The following is a 17596-nucleotide window of genomic DNA, read 5'->3' on the forward strand; positions in this document are numbered from 1 at the left end:
CTGTGCTCAGACAGCTACCACAGAAAGCCTCTTAAGCCAGAGACTAACCTTAGCTGAATAACTCCAAGCTCCCCGTGTAAACTGCTTTAGTACCAGGCATGGTAATTAGTGCCGTAACAGTAATGGCAGTTGCTAACCATGGTGAACCCAGATAACAAAGATGCCACAGCAAAGATTGCTGGGGATTGTAACCTATGGGCATAAGGCTCTGCTCATATTAAAAAAACCCCAACAAACAAACCTCCAAAAAACCACAACAAAACACACACACACACACGAAACTCAAACCCATTTCAGTTAAATAACAGCACCTTCCCAGTTCCTAATAAACTACAGCTGAGAAAAAGAATAAACCAGCTCCAAGATGTGGGATTTTTTCCCCCCCTGCAAAACCCACCGCCCCCAGGATGACTGCAGTGCTGACAGAGTCAAGCTAATGGAAGCCACCGAGACACGCAAGACTCTGAGGTCCACTGACTGCTGCGGATCAAGCGATGCTTGCACCTCATCGCTTTCAGCATTATTTATCGTTCATTCTGTAACAGCGCCTGAAGGCCCCAGCGACGCTGGACTACGCCATGGTCAGCAGCAGCCCGCCTACTGCTCCGCATCCCAGGCTCAGTGCACGGCCTCAGCTCCACCTTCACGCACCCACCTCTGCACACTTGGCACCGAAAGGCAGCACGCGTTCCGAGGTGGCGGCTGTCCAAGCGCTGTAAGCTTTGTACCGCACATCTGTGCTTTATCAAGAATCATCCCTACGAGCCGCCCAGGACCCAGTCCCCTTCCCCAGTCCTCCTGGAAACGCAGCACTAGGACATCAGCTTGCACTCCTGCAGAGAAGCCAGAGACAGCAGATTGGGGCACCAATACCACTTACTTTTCTTGAAAACATCTGTTTTCATTATCACTATTACTTTTAATTAGCACTTTACAGCAGCTTTAAGCCCTCCCAGCTGGAGGAAAGTTCTGCTCCTAAATGAACAATTAGAAGGTGCACTAAGGGAATTTTTTTCTCATCTTCAGAAATGCCTTCCTCAGCAGAGCTGAAAGGCAAGCCGCCTGGTACACCAAACTCCCTTGAAGGGGTACCTTCAGCACTGCTCAAAGCCCGCAGGTCGCCCCGGGATTCCCGCTGCATGAGCGGGCTACTGAAGTCAGGAACTTGAAATACTGAACTTCAGCATCACTAATGAAGGGGTCTTAACGCTTCTGCCCTGCATCACTTGCTGAACGGCCTCTTCTTCCTCACCTGGTCACAGTAATTGCCCTGAGAAAAATCAAAGATTTTAATGCCCATCTCACTTGTGGAAGGCCCCTGCCATAATTTAATTTGCTCCAGAGTTCAGGCCAAGTACAAGCTGAAAAGACAGAGCCCTATTAAATGCATAAGAAAATAGGTCCATATGAAGCATAATTACTAGAAACGCAGTCTCCTGATCAAGCGCTTCTCTGAAAACCCAGCAATGAGAAACATCCACAAAAAAGCCCCAAGAGGCGGCCTGGCCATTTTCTAGAAAGCAGAAAGGCAGAGGTGAAGTGTCAGAAGGACGCTGCGGGAAAGGGCTGTCCCATGGGCCGCCACCTCCTGCCCAGCACTGGTGCACAGCACCAGCAGATTCAAGGCTTTAATTAGAAGCCGTGGAGCTCCAAACTTTTTCAGATCCAAACCTCATCTATCGTCCTGCTCTCCGGTTCAGTCAGGGCTGACGTTCTGCCACCACGCTGCTCCTGGAGCACCCCGGACTCAGGCAGTCCTTTGGGAACCTGCACCCTCAGCACCCCGCTCCCGCCCAGGAGGGTGGAACCCGTAAGGAAAGGTGACCAAGACGCTTCTCCCTCACCCTTCCCAAATCCAGTCCCTTCCTCGGATTACAGGACCAAAATTTTACAGGAGTTCACATACATCCAATGCCTAATGCAGGTAAAAGGAACAGGTGAAGAACTAATGATGTTACCAACACAACCAATAGCTGTCGCGGCACTGCTCACCCCAAGAGACACGCTTCCTTCTTTCCCTCACTTACTTTGTACCTCGTTAAGCTCCACCAAAGCAGAAGCTGCCCAACACCACTGCATTTATCACAATGCGGATCAGTATTTGGAATACAAGACTTGGTTAGAGAGGGTATTTCAGAAGCACTTTGACAATCCTGAAGTCTACAGAATGACAAGGCTTAAAATATCACTAACGTAACCATTTCCACTCGAATTTGTAATCCTTCAAGTCACTGTTTCCCCTGCTCCCCTTTGCATTTTCCTCTTCCTTGTGCTTCACAGTGACTTTCTCTTCTTCCCTCGCAGCCCTTTTCTGAGCACTGAGTTAAATCCCCCATCAGTGAAATTCCTTGGTAGATATGAAATAAACTTTATTTATTTATTTAACTTTTGTTTACATCTCCTGTCTGGTTACTCAACCTACAAAGGTGGGGTATTATCTACAGTTTGTAGCCTGCAGTAACGGACAGAAACACCGGCCGAGAAGATCCGCTGGTTTGATTCAAACCAGAGGAGTGCGGGAGCCCGCAGAGCCAGACCAGGGGAAGCCGAGCCCGCATCCATCCGCACCGGGTCCTGTGCGCATGCTCCACCACCTCGCCCGCACCGCTCCGAGCGCCAGCACCCAGCTCCAAGCCCCTGCCTTCCCCACGCGCCCCGAGGGGCATCTACGCTTGAGAACAGCGTTTTTTTCTATCCGGCACTTGCAATCCAGTAAGGATACGTATGCCACTATTTCCACTGCCCCAAACTAGCAAAGGCCGGTAAGACTAAAACAGGTAAAGCCTGACACCAGCCACTGCGTCCTGCTCTGCCAGAGCCCCTGCAGCCTGGCAGGTAAGCGTGCATCAGCCGTGCCGAGCACCCGCGTTCCTCCCCACGACCCCGCTGCCAACAACTGCAATGCCACGGGGAGTCGAGCAAGCGCACAAGTGGAAGCATCCCTGCCCGGCTCAGCCCATCCCCTTGCTCTGTATTCAAGCATTTACTCAGCTCTCCCACACCTGTCTCTGGAGAAGGGGAAGCGAATGCTTCCAGTGTCCAATGAGCCCAGATACAGATCAGACCACAACGCAACAAGGGGGAAAAAAAGGAAACACAAAACAATTAATTCTTGGCTCCTTGTTTTAGCTCTAGGCAAGGGAAGGTGCATGGCAAAGCGAGAGGAGACTGCAACAGACGGAGCCTGGGACTGGCTCCAAGAGCCCCAGGGGCGACAGCGCTGGCTCCCAACCCCAGAAATGCGGGGCTGCTCTCCAACAGGTGAGGGCTCAGTCAGCTCCCCGGGCAGAGCGAACAGAGAGAGCTTCTCAGGCAACATTTCCTCTGACTCTTCTGTGCCCAGGCCAAACGGCGAGAAGCCCCTTAGAGAGAGAATGGGGCTGAGCTAGCAAATAAATCCATCTCCTGTGACCAGGTCTGAATGCAGCCTCCTCCACAACTCCCCTCCAAAAGAGCAACGCTTTCCCTGCGAGATAACTTCCTACAGAGCCTCACAACTGCAGGGGCTTATTCCGTTCTTGGTCGGGTTTGTGATCCACCCCTCTTATAAGATGACAAGGTGGTCTCGCACACCAAGCCCTGCCTGCGCCACATGCCACCCGGGTCAGAACTGCCGCGGTGGCAGCGGGAGCAAGCACAGGTGTTCACCCAAGGCGACACAAACAGCCTGGCTCGCCTTTCGAACTAAATCCCAGCAGTAAATGTACAGGTTAATTGTCCAACACAGGAACGTCTCGGTGCTCTCACAGGCTTCTGCCACTGAAAACACTTAAATCACTGCTTTTACAGCAACAGAAAAATCATCGTAAGATGAGCGTTTTAGGGATGAACCACTTAGCTGCTTTCTAAAAGTTGTCTGTGGAATGCATGCATCCCCAGCAGGCACACCTCTGCTGGGACAGCCAAAGAAAAACTTCAGAAAACAAAAAGAGGAGAAACAGGCAGAGATGTGCACTGAGCCTGACTCTGCAGGAAGTGAACTGAAGAGTGCCATAGGAAAGCTACCCTACGTGTGTGGCAGGAGGGCCGGCGGATTACCTGTGCTCCCTTGATAAACCAGCCCTAGTGATGGAAACGGACTCCACGGGGTCTCCGAAGGACCCAGACCAGGCGGCTCAGACTAAAGCCCGACCTCTCCCAACACAGCAGGCGGCCACTTAAACAAACCTATGCCACACAGCATGCAAAAACCTTTTTGGCTGATGAGAAAGTCAACTGAGTAACTGAAACAGAAATGAAGTGTCAAAGTACAAATTATTTCTTGCTCTTTAAAGATTTTCTCAAAGAAGAAAAATAAGCAAAACTGTTAGGTGGAAAAAAAAAATCTGTTCAACAACTGAACTAATGTATACATTGGCGTCAGCAAAGGAAGGAGCTGGAAGAGAATGACATGAGAAATCCCCTACTTCTAAATCATAAGCAACCTGAACAGGAGGCTTGAAATCCCGTCCCCACTTCCAAAGGTAGCTTATTTCTTTCTCTTTGTCAAGGTTCAAAATAGAAAAGACATGTGAAACTCTTGCCTAAATCATACTCAACTGCTAGCCGTGCCAGTGTGCACAGGGAGAATACAAGATTACTACGTATGTACAATGGCCATGGCCAACACTTCTGAAGGTGGCAGAAGTCAGACAGGTCACCTTTACTAATGGAAAAAATAAAAATCTCTCAGTCATAAAATAGTCTGGAACAACGTGTGGCTTTTTCAAGACTTGTAACTTCATTATCACAAGTCAATGAAGATGCATTTACTCTCCAACAGTTTCCGCATAAAAACCGAGGGCGTGCTGGTCCAACTTTAACCATGTCCTGCCCACGCTGAGAGCAGAATTAGTATTTTACCAGAATTTGTGTGTTTGATTTTATTTCCTAAACCTTGAATTCCCACGGATCATCCGTGGATATTCTGACACACCTTCTCCACACCGGATGTATGCATCACCAGCAATTACACAAACCCCCTAAACTATCCCTTGAGCCTTCTACACCTGAGGGCTGGAAGGGACCGTGCTTTCTCTTACAGCTTTGGTAACAGAAAGGAGCTGGAGAAGAGGAGATCCTCCTGCCGGGCTGAGGGCAGCTGGCACCACACGAGAGGCAGCGACAAAAGAGGAGGAAGGGGAAGAAGAGGTTTCTTCCTCCCACTGGAAGATGGGAGCCACACTGCCGGGAGGCTCAGGACCAGAACTAGCCCCAGTGGACCCCTTTGCCAAGGTTACCTGGGGTCACGTCCAAGGCTGCCCTGCCCATCACTGCAGCTCGGGGCGACTGGAGGGGTTTGAAGGCATGAAACCAGCACAGGAGGCTTGGGCCAGTCTCAAGGAGGGTCTAAAGGTGACCGTGAGCCAGAGAGCCTCTGTGGAACGTGCTGCTCTGCAGCAATTTCCCAGGAACACACCTCCCTGCTCAGGCACCTTCCTAGGAGCAACAGGGAGGAAACAGGACTTTTTCCAGAAATCAGCTGTTTGCGTTTGAAGTGTAAAGACCAAAGAGAACAACTCCAGTACAGAGCCCAGAAAAGCTTTAAGAAGAAAAACCACCACAAAATAACCTATTTAATTTTACCATACAGACAAGATCACTAGCTCCCCACTACTTATGAGGCCCAATTGCCCATCGTGTAGAAAATCCTGAGTTAGTAATAACAATACAGAAAGCAGCAATATGAGGCGATATACGAGAAAAAAAGAGGCAATATACGAGACAACACGAGCAGAGAAAATTTAAGAGAAAATTCAATATGGTAAATAGCAAGTGAGTTATAAAGAGCCAGCACAGACGCTAAATGAGAAAGTTGTTCCTTATTTTTCTTTCAAAATCAAAACCCCAAATGCAAAGCAATTTTTCTTTCAAAAGCAAAACCCCAATTGGGAAACACTTAATTAAGAAGGCCTTCTTCAAAAGTCTGTAGAAAAGACAACATAAAAAGAAGGGGGGAAAAGAAAGGGTTTGACTACAGGAAGGTGTTGCTCTTCATTCCAACGCCCCTCTTGGAGCCCCCCCCGAAGCCCCTCTCGCCAGCTGTGGCCACCCAGGGCTGCAGGGGCCGTGGCCGGTCGGCACCATGCTGAGCCCGCCCGACGTTCCGGCGGGACCCAACCTGCCGAGGGGATGCGCCGCAGTCGCCCTGCCCCATGCAGAAACACCCTCAAACCACCTCAAAACGCACTCATGCCAGAGAAGCCCTGGGCCAGCACTGGCCTCTTGTGGCCACCCCTCCAGAGCCCTCAGGACCACGGAAAAGCTTTTGGCCGTCACACCTTTTCCTTCTTTCCCTGTTCTCTCCCCCTAAGCAGGGTTGAACCACCACAGCACGCAACTGAAAGCCAAAGCGTCCCTTGCAACACAACCACCAAGAGGGCAATACTTCAGCGAGACCTTTCAGAGACTGGTGGAAGGCCGAGAACATTTAGCAATATTCCCTGGATCTTGCAGCCGAGCAGGTCCATGTCCCTGACGTAGAGAGGCTGCCAAGAAACCTCACCCGGGAAGCTTCATCTCATCACCCAGGCTGTCTCCTTTGAACAACATCCTTCTACTACGTCCTTCTTCCTTTCTCCTGCTCTCCCCTCTGCCTAGCTGCGAGGCAGAGGCACCAGCTTCACCAGTCAGACAAAGAACGAACTCATTTTCAAAACAAGTCTCTGATTTACAAACTCTCGCCCCCACATCCCTTCCCCACCAGGCAGGGAGAAGCAGCAGGCATCCTGCCATTTGCTTGCAGGCTAGGTTTTAACTACTTGGGTAAATAAGGATAAGGAGATACCTCCAGCAAGCAAGGCCTGAAGGAATCATTATATCATCCAGCCCAGCCTCCTGCGTTTCAAAGGCTGAATGACTGTGACTCTTCATCAGGTCTATCCAAGAGGATCAGTCCGGAAGGGAGGCCAAGAAATAGTTTGCACACTTTTTCACAAGCCTGTACACTCTGTTTATCGATAAAAATAGGAAATGCAGGATTTTCACGCCATCAGTTACTACAGATGTGTCCCTGTTAAAATGCTGAGGAATTTACAGAGCTCCCACTAAAAATTAAAAAACACAAAACCACACCAAAAACGGAGGTGCATTTCAATATCCTTTTTACATTACTAATGTATACATTAGTTAAAGAATGAACAAGAGTGCTGAAACAGTACACATGCAACATCCAGCATACTTCTTCCCCTCCATGAGCTCTCACTGTGCCTGTGCCAGTGCTGTGCCGGACAAACGGAGCCACTGGCAAAGCGAAGGCAGCACACGCTGCCCGGCCTCGCGAGCAGGAGCCGTGGGTGAGCCCGGGCCAGCTCTGAAGGCTTCGGCTCATGCAACGCCCTCCCGACACAGGAGCTCTGCTCTGGAGAAGCAGAGGAAGGAAAGGCCTGCAGTTTGCTCAAGTCCATTATGAACATGAAGAAAAACTGAATCCTAGACTGGTTTGGGGGGGCAGGGACCTCCCAGCCCATCCAGTGCCACCCCTGCCATGGGCAGGGACACCCTCCACTAGCCCAGGTTGCCCAAAGCCCCATCCAGCCTGGCCTTGAACACTTCCAGGGAGTGAACTGAACTTGAACCCAAGTCTCCAGCACGAAAACGCTTGGCGATTTTCCTCCCTCAGCTGAGCTGCTTTCCCCTCGTGCACGTGTGCTTTGGCAATAGTGATACATTGGCTGCCTGGGAACGATGTCTCCGGGAGGTCAAACCCTGTACGCCTGCTGCTTACATGCTGGTCCCTCGCCCACGCGCAGCCGCGGGTACTTTCTGACCATCCTCAGTGTCCTTCTCCTTATCCTCAATTTGATTCAGGTCCTTCCTTCTCAGTGATACCATGCGCCAAACCATAGCAGGAGGCAGCTGGAGCCCGGCCAGCCCGCATTCGATCTTTCAGCTCCAAGGGGACATAAAACCCGCCGTCAAGTCTTTGAAACCTGTCCAACCCATGACAGTAGCGTTTGGTAGACTACACAGCTCGTCTCTTGCCACAGATGACGCAAGACCCTTTCCTGGGCTCTCTGAAATTTGCACCTATGTGCCCATCAATATAGCATCTCGTCAGACCTCAAACAAATCTCCTCCTTGCTGCCAACTCTTAAAGGGATGTGATAAAGACATTTACAAATAACATTTCCTTAACTCTGTTGCCTAAATTATTTCCTGATATGGGCCACACATTACCGTAGATAGTCCTATGGATGATTCTCCATCCTATTTAAAATATCTCTGGTAGCAACAGCAAATGCTAGCATTAAAAGATACAGCTGGGAACAAGATATTACATTAAAATCCAATTTTAAACACACCACAGAAAGTGGGAATGAGAAGGAAGATGAAAACTAACCCTGTGTGACTACATTTTTTCCAAGGACTACAGTTCTGGAAAACAAATCAGCTTATCAGTATTTTGCACTGAGGCACACGTTATCCATAAAATACATACACACCTTCGACCCCTGGGGAATCTGTGATAGGCTAGCCATTTGGGTAAAGCAGCATCCCCTCCTCTCCCGCACGGGTCCTGGCTGCCACCGGGGCTGTACGAGTTCCACGAGTTTGCACAGCGCGAAGCATTGAGCATCGTCCGCAGACCTCTAGCAACGTGGAAGAGCTGCTCTTCGCAGCAGTCACACGAGATGCGAAGTTCGATGCTCTGAAAGCAGAGTTGCAAACCAGTTCCCTTTTCTAAAGGGGGCAGATGGTCTCAGATGCAGCCACTGCCCTGCACTTGAATTGCGAGACTCAGCTGTGGCAGGCAGCCCTAGCGCTGCCCGAAAGCTGACACGACAGGTCCGAATTCCTCGGAGGACCAAGGATGTAAGGGACTTTCCTGGGTGTGATCATGCAGCAGCAGTAATTGCAGTTCTTACCCTCTGGTCTTCTTCTGAAGCTACGCACCAAGGCCCTGAAGACCTGACCAAAAATTGGAATTCGCGGGTCCCCTGGGTCTCACCGCAGCCTCTTCAGGCAGGGAAATCGTGTGGCTGGCTGTGCTAGTCATAAAACAAGATGAGCTTTCTGGTAGCAGCCTGAGTCAGAGGACAACCCTTGGGGCAGTCCTGAGTCTAAGATCCTCTGATGAGGAAGAAGCTGATGTATTGTGGATTGTCAAATCACTGGTGCTGGGGTCCAAGATGACAGTGACTGATTTTCTTTTTAATCATAAGCTGCAGTTGCCAGAATGACCCGTCACAGCCACGGCTCAGACTACATATCAAGCACTGCTGGCGTTGTAAGCTTCTCGTAGAAATGAGACGGGGTACAAGTCAGAAGCTGGCATGCGTGCACTGGAAGGAACACAAGGAACGGCAACCAGCTTTAAAAGATCAAGGAGCTCCAGTCACAAGAAAGCTGCTGAAGAACCAGCTCAGAAAGATGCAAGGCACGAGGCACCAGAACACGCAGCAGGACAACTATCTGGTGACCCTGTGTACTGTGATCATGGACCATAAGTGCAACAAAATTTTAGAAAGTAGTAATAAAAAGTGAAAACAAAGGTAAAAGGAAAAGCAGGAAAAGCTGTCAGAGCAAACCCAGCACTGCCGGCTGTGCAGAGGAGCTTCCCACCCTAGTTACCTGCATGTGGGAGGAGCTGAACATGCCTACAGAAACCCTTGGGGTAAAGGTAATTTTGGTCCTGACTTCTTGCTGCTTTCCAGCCACCTCCAGCAGTGTGTTTGGGAGATCCCTATAGAGAAGGACGTCTGCTTTAGCAGGATTTGTGTTCTTTCAAATATGCCACCTATAATCATCTATTTCATTTCAGTTTCCATTATTCATTATACTAATTTACTACTTGTTTAAAGTCTTGTTCAGACTGAAGTATGGAGAAAAGACAAATCTCACTCTCACTTTTAAGCCCAGGGCACAGCAGCAGAGCACCGTCCCGTTCCTACCTCGCGCACCAGATTTCGTTCTGCCGGCACCTACGAGCACTGCGCAGCATCCCGGCGCTCTGCCCACGTCCCCATGGAGCCACAGCTCTCCGCAGTGGGGAGCCGACCACGCAGGTGACACTTTCCAAACCTGCTCCTCCGTGGAGCTTCCGGAAGGGGTGCGAGACGGGGGCCGGTTGGCAGCGGGGCTCTGCCCAGCCCTGCGGCAGCCCCAGGCTGCTCCTTCCCTCCAGGCTGGTACCGGGGATGCGGGCTGCCCCTCCGGCAGCTGGGCATCCGGTGCAGGTTTATAAACATCGTGCAAGTCTGGCTTTTTAGGGCCATATCCAGCCTACGCGCGTGACTCTCCCCAAGCCTTGGCTGGTAAGTATCCCCCAACAACTGATGGCTCAACTGCTTTCTCAGAAATATCAGCCGAGTATGAGCCTTTCCAAACCTAAAAATGGCCCAGGACGACCCCACCTTTCTTCACGGAGACCGAATGGAAACAGGAGGGCAGCGGCACCTCGCAGGGACACAGACACCCTCAACCCTGTAACCACACAGCAGGGTTATTCATTGGATTCCCCGCTCGCCAACATGATTCATGCCTCCCTCAAAACCAGCAACTTACCTAAGCCTTGAAACATGCCTGCCACTAAATTAGGGAACGTGTGCCGCTCCGTTCGCCCCGGGGACAGACGCTCTGCTGTTCAGAAGTCAGGAGAGGTAGGAAGGAGCCACCCTAAAAGCAGCAGCGCTCAGCACCAGGCAGCTATGGCTTGGACAACGGAAAACAACCTCAGAACTGAGCCAAAAATCCTCCTCCCACATTCAGTGGCCTCGCAGCAAGGCCTGCGGTGAAACATGTATTTCATCTGGAAGTTTGACTGTAAAGGGAGGAAAGATGTCCCGCCCGATCAGGCGACTATTAATAACGAGAACCTGGTATTTAGCAAGAGAGGTATTAAAGCGAATGCGCGTGCCACAGATGCCGGATCTTCAGTCTCTTCTCCCAAGCAACAGAGAAGCTTCCCTGCCACGCTTAGACCCTGCCGTTCAAACCAGAGCACAGTATGGGATTTATCATGGGCTCAAAGGAATGCCTGGCCCCTGCTGTACCTTGCTGGGAGAGAACAGAGGCTTAGGACGGAATGGAAAGTTTCCACCAAAGGATATGAGGAACTACACCTGAACTACCCACCCATCGGCGCTCCTCGGGCTCATGAGTTCTCGAAGGCTTTACTTGCCAGGAGACTCCAGAAAATTCAAAAGTATTGAAATGTGGCCATAGACAAAACCTGAAAACCTGCAAGAGATCTCAAAAATGTCCTTTCCTAGCACACACCTCAGAGTACCACCAGTACACCGAGCAGCTCTACCTCTGCTGGGTAAGAACAAGTCAGGTAACGTCAGCTGGCGCCTCAGCAAAGCGTGCAAAGAAATAAATTCTCACCAAAATCAGAGGATGAATTTTCCACCTGTATTTGATGTTGGATCACTTGGCTCCACCGTGTCTGAACGTACAACCGGGGACTCGCCCCGCTCCTGCGCGGACCTCCCTTTCCAGGGGGCCTGAGCCCACCAGTGCGAGCCACCACTGCTCACAGGGAGCATTTCTTTCCAAACCAGGCTGTGCCAGGCCTAGCCCAGATGGAAGCCCTTTTCTGGCAGTCCTCAGCTGTCAGATACGGCTCTTACGCTGCCCTGCACTTGGCCTGCTCCCCGTGCTCCCCGCAGAGCCAGCACCGAGCCCCCGGCTTTCAGGCACGGGGCTGACACCAAGCAAGAACAAGCCCCGTCTGCTCACCAGAAGCCACCGCTCTCCAGACTCTCCTCCTCTACCCCCTGGGCATCTCCAGGCACATCAGCAAACCAGGACTTGCCAACATTTGCCCAGGCCGCGGGGAGCTGTGCGGCACGCGTGGCACCGATCAGGCACCGGGTTCGGCGGTAACAAGCTCTGGCCAGAGGGAGAAGGACCGCCGGGATGTTTGCCCTCCATTTCCACCCCCCCACCCTGAGAGCCAGGTGCTGCAGGGAGCACCCAGCACTTGCAGAAACACCGGTGGCAGGGTCCGACACCGACGGGGTCAGGCTCTGCCCAGCATTTACCCGGAGCATCCCCAGCGCTGACCGTCGCCTCTCTCCTCAGCCAGACCCTTCCCCACGCGATCCCGCGCCAGGATTTAAACAAGGGCACGGTGACTCTGCACTAACCCGCTCCCGTCCGCCCTCCCTCCTCTCCTGTCCCAACAAAGTTATCAGTCCCACAGAGGCAAAAAAATATCCTATATTTGACAAACATTTTCCATGAATGGGCTATAGCTACTTTCACAATGAACAGTATGAATCTTTCAAAATTACACCAAAATAATTTCTTCTCAGAAGACGACACGCTGTCCAAACAGCAGAGCCTGGCAATCTCCTGCTGCTATTAACCATTAATAGCTGAGCTCGGCCTGTTTACCAAAATCCTGTGAAAACCTGACCTTCCCCTCCCCTGCCCCTCACTCCCAGGTGGAGACCATTCACCTCAACTTTGAGACACCTTCCCCTTCCTATTTTCTCTTAATGTTTCATGATTTGAGGCAGTAATTACAGCTGTCATCACCTCCCTGAGGAACCGGAGCAAGACAATTAAGCTCAGACTTCCCAGAGTTCACAGATGCATTTTAAGTTCCATGTCCAGGCTTCTCCTGGTCAAGCATATGGTGTGTGTAAACAAAAAACTTAACCAAACCCCAGGACTAAATACCTCCATTTTCATCTAAGATACAGAGGCTAAAGAAAAAAAAAGTGTAAAGGCCAGGACAGCTAACAAGAAAGAGGTACAGTAATAAAGCTGGCATAGCTAAGGATGAAGCAAAACTTGAAAGTTTAATGCATGAATATATATAAAAAAAGCAATTAGTTCACAATTAAGAATAGCCAAGTACATCTTAGACAGGTTCACCAGCAGATGTGCCTAATCACCCACCAGTTCATGAATTGCGCTGGGTATGGAACAGCAAAGACAGTACCTGTATTAAAAAAGGGCTGGGGAGACACTGCTGTGGGTTTTATTAGCTTTATTGCCTAACAGACAAAGCTGTAAATGTGGTGAAGGGAAGAATAACTAAAGAGACAGCAATAAATGGAAGCCGGGATAAAACATAAGGCAGGTTTATCAAAGACACATTGTGCAAGCTAACCCAGTGTCTGTCTTTACTAAGATAACTGCCCCTTCTTCAGCACCGTACCATGGGGAATTCAGCCGGAGAAGATGGGGACTAGCTACAATTTTAAAAAGGCAGAAAACTAGGCCAAGAGAAGACGCCACCAAAATGATTTAAAGAAAATAATGCCCTGAATGGAAGTTATTTGTAAAGGCCTTAGGAGTCATCTTGCTAACACACCTCACTGATGGCCTTGCTGCAAATCAGCAGAGCACCAATACCTGATGAAATTAAGTTGGGAAGCGCATCCAACACAGTGGAAGACCAGAATATTAAACAAGAAGAAGTTATGATTTGAGGCCTAGAATAACAAGAAGGGAACTAAATCCAAGAATATAAGAGGAAAACTCTTAATTTCTGCGGTAAATTCAGGATTTACCAATCAGGAATTATAAAGGAGGAGACAAAGTGATGCACTAGTCAGGATGGCAGAACCAAAGGGATGCAGCTGTGAAAGCGGCAAACATGATCTTCATATGTTATTCAGGGTGTTTGTAGAGATAAGGAAGTAATAAACGGCATGCTAATCGCACTGCAAGACCTCAGCTGGAATTGCATGTACAACTGTGACCACATTGCAGAAGAAATAACTTAGCTGTGAACAGATGGAGGAGGCAGCTAGCAGAGCGACCGCAGGAACGGATGTTCTCCAGCACAATACCAAATGGTTCTAGCCAAGCCATACACATTCGGCTGGAAGCTGGTGCGTGTGTGCACACGCGCGTGCGCACAGGAGGACGTGTGCACCAGCACAGCGGCAGAAGGCAGGAACTCGTCCCATGGAAGCAGCCAGCTGCAAACCACGTCCCGGCGAGGAAGCCGTTACATCAATATTTAGAAAGAAACGCCTGCACCAGCAGCGGAGGTGAGGCAGTCTTAACAGCCCAGTGTTACGTTAACGTTTCTAACGAGGTAACTCAGGCAACCCTACATATACATGAGATCTGCTCTGGCAGATTTACATTTCCACTCTGGATGCCTTTTAGTAAACAGTGACAGAGCAGCTTCCAACCTCCGACACTTCTGCTCAAGCAAATTACTTGGTTCCTGTGGACAGAGCCAGGCGAGGCTTAAAAACTGCTCTGTAAAGCATTCTGAGGAAAACAGGCAATGAGGAGATTGCCTACCACTGGAATCGGCGGGACGCACGTTACACCCGTGCCGAAAGAAATCATGTTGTCCCGTGTATTTAACAAGTAAATATTTCTCGGTTTCCTCCAAGTTGAGCTTCTGGGAGACATCAGTCCAGCAGTCATCGTGCAAGCCTCAGGCCACACTAATGCAAGTGCAATAACAGTTTATTGGTTTATAAGTTAACTTTCCTACTTTTCCCTGTTTATTTCTTTTGCTGGAAGATAAGTCAACAGGCCAAAGTGATTGTGCCATTTATTATGCAACTGTTTGTCAGTTAATATTTGTGTTCCAGTGAGGCAAGGACCAGATAAGTGATGCCTCAGCAGCTGCCCTGCCTGCTAGAAACCGGAGCAGAGGGGCCGCAGAGGTACCTCGAGCCGGTCACAGCGCGGCTGCGACACCCTCAAGACTCTGCCGGTCTCCAGATGTCGGCTAAACCGTTCCAGCCTCGCCCCGGCCCCCCTGCACTCGTACTGTTCATGACTGGCACCTGCCACCCTATACTCGTCCACAGCTACCGAACAGCACACACGTGTAAACGCAGGCTAAATTTAGCCCTGCTTCTCCTTGCTCCAACCTCTCCTTCCATAGCATGAGAATAATGGTGGCAATCTCTTCCGGCAGCAAGCAAAACTAAAAGGATTAATCTGCTACATCTCTGTAAAAGTACTTCAATAATTAAGAAGAGCAACTGCTGAACAAGATTAGCAACAGAGTAGAACAAAATATAATAAGCAATAGGACCTCTACAAAAGCACGCGCCAAGGTGTTACACCTGCCATCCCGGCCATCCAGCCTCCCAAAGTACAGGCCTGCGGCTTCACCCTCCACTGGTGTTCAATATTCCTTATTCCTTCTGCTCCTCCCGCGTGTGCCGCTGCTGCCCTTCCGTACGCTCTCACCAAATCCATTTTGTATTCTTTTTGCTAAAGTTTTTGAAATGCACGAAGGAAGCCAGTATTGCTGAAAGGCTTCACTGATGCTGAGGGCTCGGGTCCCCAGAGGTCCCCAGACGGGCTTCCTGGCCACCTCCCCTCCCAGCTCTGCTTACAGACACCGCACAGAGCGGCGAGCCTCCGCAACAGGCACCCGCTGCTTGTTCTGGCTCGGGACCGCAAATGGGAACATCTGCCTCGGGACGAGAGCCGGACTGGACAGGGAAGGGGGGGGACAGGCACACCATGTCCGGAGCTTCCCGGCAGGGAAGGCACGTTCAACAAAGACAGCGGGTCAATGTCTGACTGGCAGCCAAAGCCACACGATCCACCAGGTGCTGGGACCGCAGGCTGCCTGCGCTGCACAGCGGAGACCCGCAGGACAGACACGGGGCACCCGGAGCACCCTACCTACCCCTGCTCCAGACCGAGCCCTGCTTCGGCAGGGGTCTGACGACAGCGCGGCACGTTCCCACCGCATCCCTGTGTCCCAGCAGCTGCCCGCACCCCTCTCCTCGGAGGGGTTGCAGGACAGCCAAACATCGACTGCTTGCGCTTGCTATTGCACGAGCGTTCGGGAATGGCTTCCTCTCGTTACGAGCAGACACCCTGGCGCAGCGCGGTGCCTTCCTGCATGGCTGGTCTGGAAACAGATGCTGCCCAGGCTCCAGAGCACGTTGGTTCCTCTCCTCCACACCCTGCAGAGCCAAGACAGCTGCACGCAGGCTACACAAACTGCAAGCACAAAGCAATAGATATATTTAAACACGACCTGCAATATGACCTAAATTTTACTTCTGCAAAATGAAAATAGTAGCTCCAAGTGTCTTCCTCATGCATCACATTTTCTTTGTTTCCTCTCATATTTAGGACGCAGGTTTTCTACCCCTCCCAGGAGGTTCAGGAACACAAGGGAAACACCAAGGGAACAGTGCGCCAAAAAGCAACACCACAGCTATCGGGAGGAGATTTGCTTTGGAGTGTTTGAAATTGTTTGCCAGGCAACACATTAAAACAGCAAGAGCTGCAGTTAAAATCCTGTGGGAGTTTCATCGCCCGCCCCACCAGGGGCTGAGAAGACCGTCCACTTGGGCCTTCGACTCCTTGGGACTCCTGCAGAACTGCAGCACCAGCACCTGATGCTCCTGCCAGAGTCCATCATCGGGACGCAGACTCCCCGCTTCCTCCTTCCTCTCTCCAGACATCTGCGCCAGCACTCCAGCTCTGGTCTCATCCCATCCTGACTCCTTCATGCCTTAGTCCCCATTTTAGGGAGTTAGGTCTTCAAAGAAATATCCTGGATGTTATTTTTCTCAAAAGTATTTGGCAGCAGATGATCTTAAGTTTTTCTTAAAAGGTACGTGCGGATGCAAGAAGGGGCATCAGAGCTCAGCTGTACTCATCCCAGGAAAACAGAAAAGCAGGACAGGAGGAATCCAGCTGCTCCAGCCTAGAGGTCCCAGGCGCTTCAAGCTTTCACGATGTGGGATGGAAGGACCAGGCACCCACATTCCCTCTTCTCCACTCAATACATGCAAGAAAAGGAAACATATCTGCACAAAGTTCATCCCAGGCGAGACCAGCTCTCTCAAGCGAAGGTTTCCCACCGCCCCATGGAAGCTGGTCCCCACCTGCCAGTCCTGGCAGAGCATGGCCCCGCACAGGGGCAGGCGCCCGTCCCTCCTGCGGGCGGCTGCGTTTGGAGGAGCATCAGCATCGTCGCACCTGCAGCTCCGAGGCTGAGGGAAGGCGCAGGTGTGAAGGAGAGCCCAACAGCGGTTTAGCAGGAGCTGCACCTCTGGGAATGGATTCGATGTCAAGTGTCAGCAAGTAAATTGCTATTGGCTTCTCAATAAGCAGCAGTAGTGAGCTAAGTGTTTCCCTGTGTTGTGCAGGCTCTCTCCGACTCAATACAGCAGTATTGACAGCACAATCACAGGGTAATCCAGGCTCCACTAATATCTCAGCACTTCCTCATTGAAAATACACTTTCCACTTGGACACCAGCCCATTAGCGCAGGCTCGCATCGCAAGGTCCCCCCCCGACCCTCCGGGACATGCAGCGGCACAGCCCCCAGCCGCTCCCCGGGGCCCGGCCCGGAGGATCACAGAAAAGGGGCTCTTTTTACAATGAGAAATCACCAATGGAAAAAGGATGAAAGGTAATCAAGAAGTCTTTGTAACTCAAGTCTCTGTAGGTTCTGAAAAAAATTGGTATTTCCTTGCTAGACAACAGAAGTTCATTCAGGGAATTAACTCTCCTCTTGCCCCTTACCCTCCGTCTGTCATCCTTCCTTGCTATCTTATCTCTAACTCAGACCGCGGATTCCTCCAGGCAGAACCCTCTCATTCACTGAAAACCAGAGACCTGCTCCTGCACAGCAGAAATACCGACATCCTACTCCTGTACTACAGGGCACGGATGCACCGGTGGATCAGTAACACCCCTCCGCTGGCA

At 50.8% G+C, this 17596-nt stretch overlaps 1 protein-coding gene across 11 annotated transcripts in view; it reads right to left on the reverse strand.

Moving 5' to 3' along the window:
- ZFHX3 (zinc finger homeobox 3) overlaps nt 1–17596 on the reverse strand; it is a 269447-nt gene that overhangs the window by 127232 nt on the left and 124619 nt on the right. The window contains exon 1 of one of the 11 annotated variants that reach the window (XM_054841182.1): nt 14979–15300. The exons of 9 other annotated variants lie outside the window; for them this stretch is intronic. The gene's annotated coding sequence lies outside the window, so the exon portion shown is untranslated. Of the gene's footprint in view, nt 1–8423; nt 8489–14978; nt 15301–17596 lie in introns of those variants that run through there. One more of the 11 variants, XM_054841183.1, reaches the window with a different exon arrangement.

The sequence above is a fragment of the Grus americana genome, chromosome 13, assembly GCF_028858705.1.
Source record: "Grus americana isolate bGruAme1 chromosome 13, bGruAme1.mat, whole genome shotgun sequence".
Taxonomy (NCBI): domain Eukaryota; kingdom Metazoa; phylum Chordata; class Aves; order Gruiformes; family Gruidae; genus Grus; species Grus americana.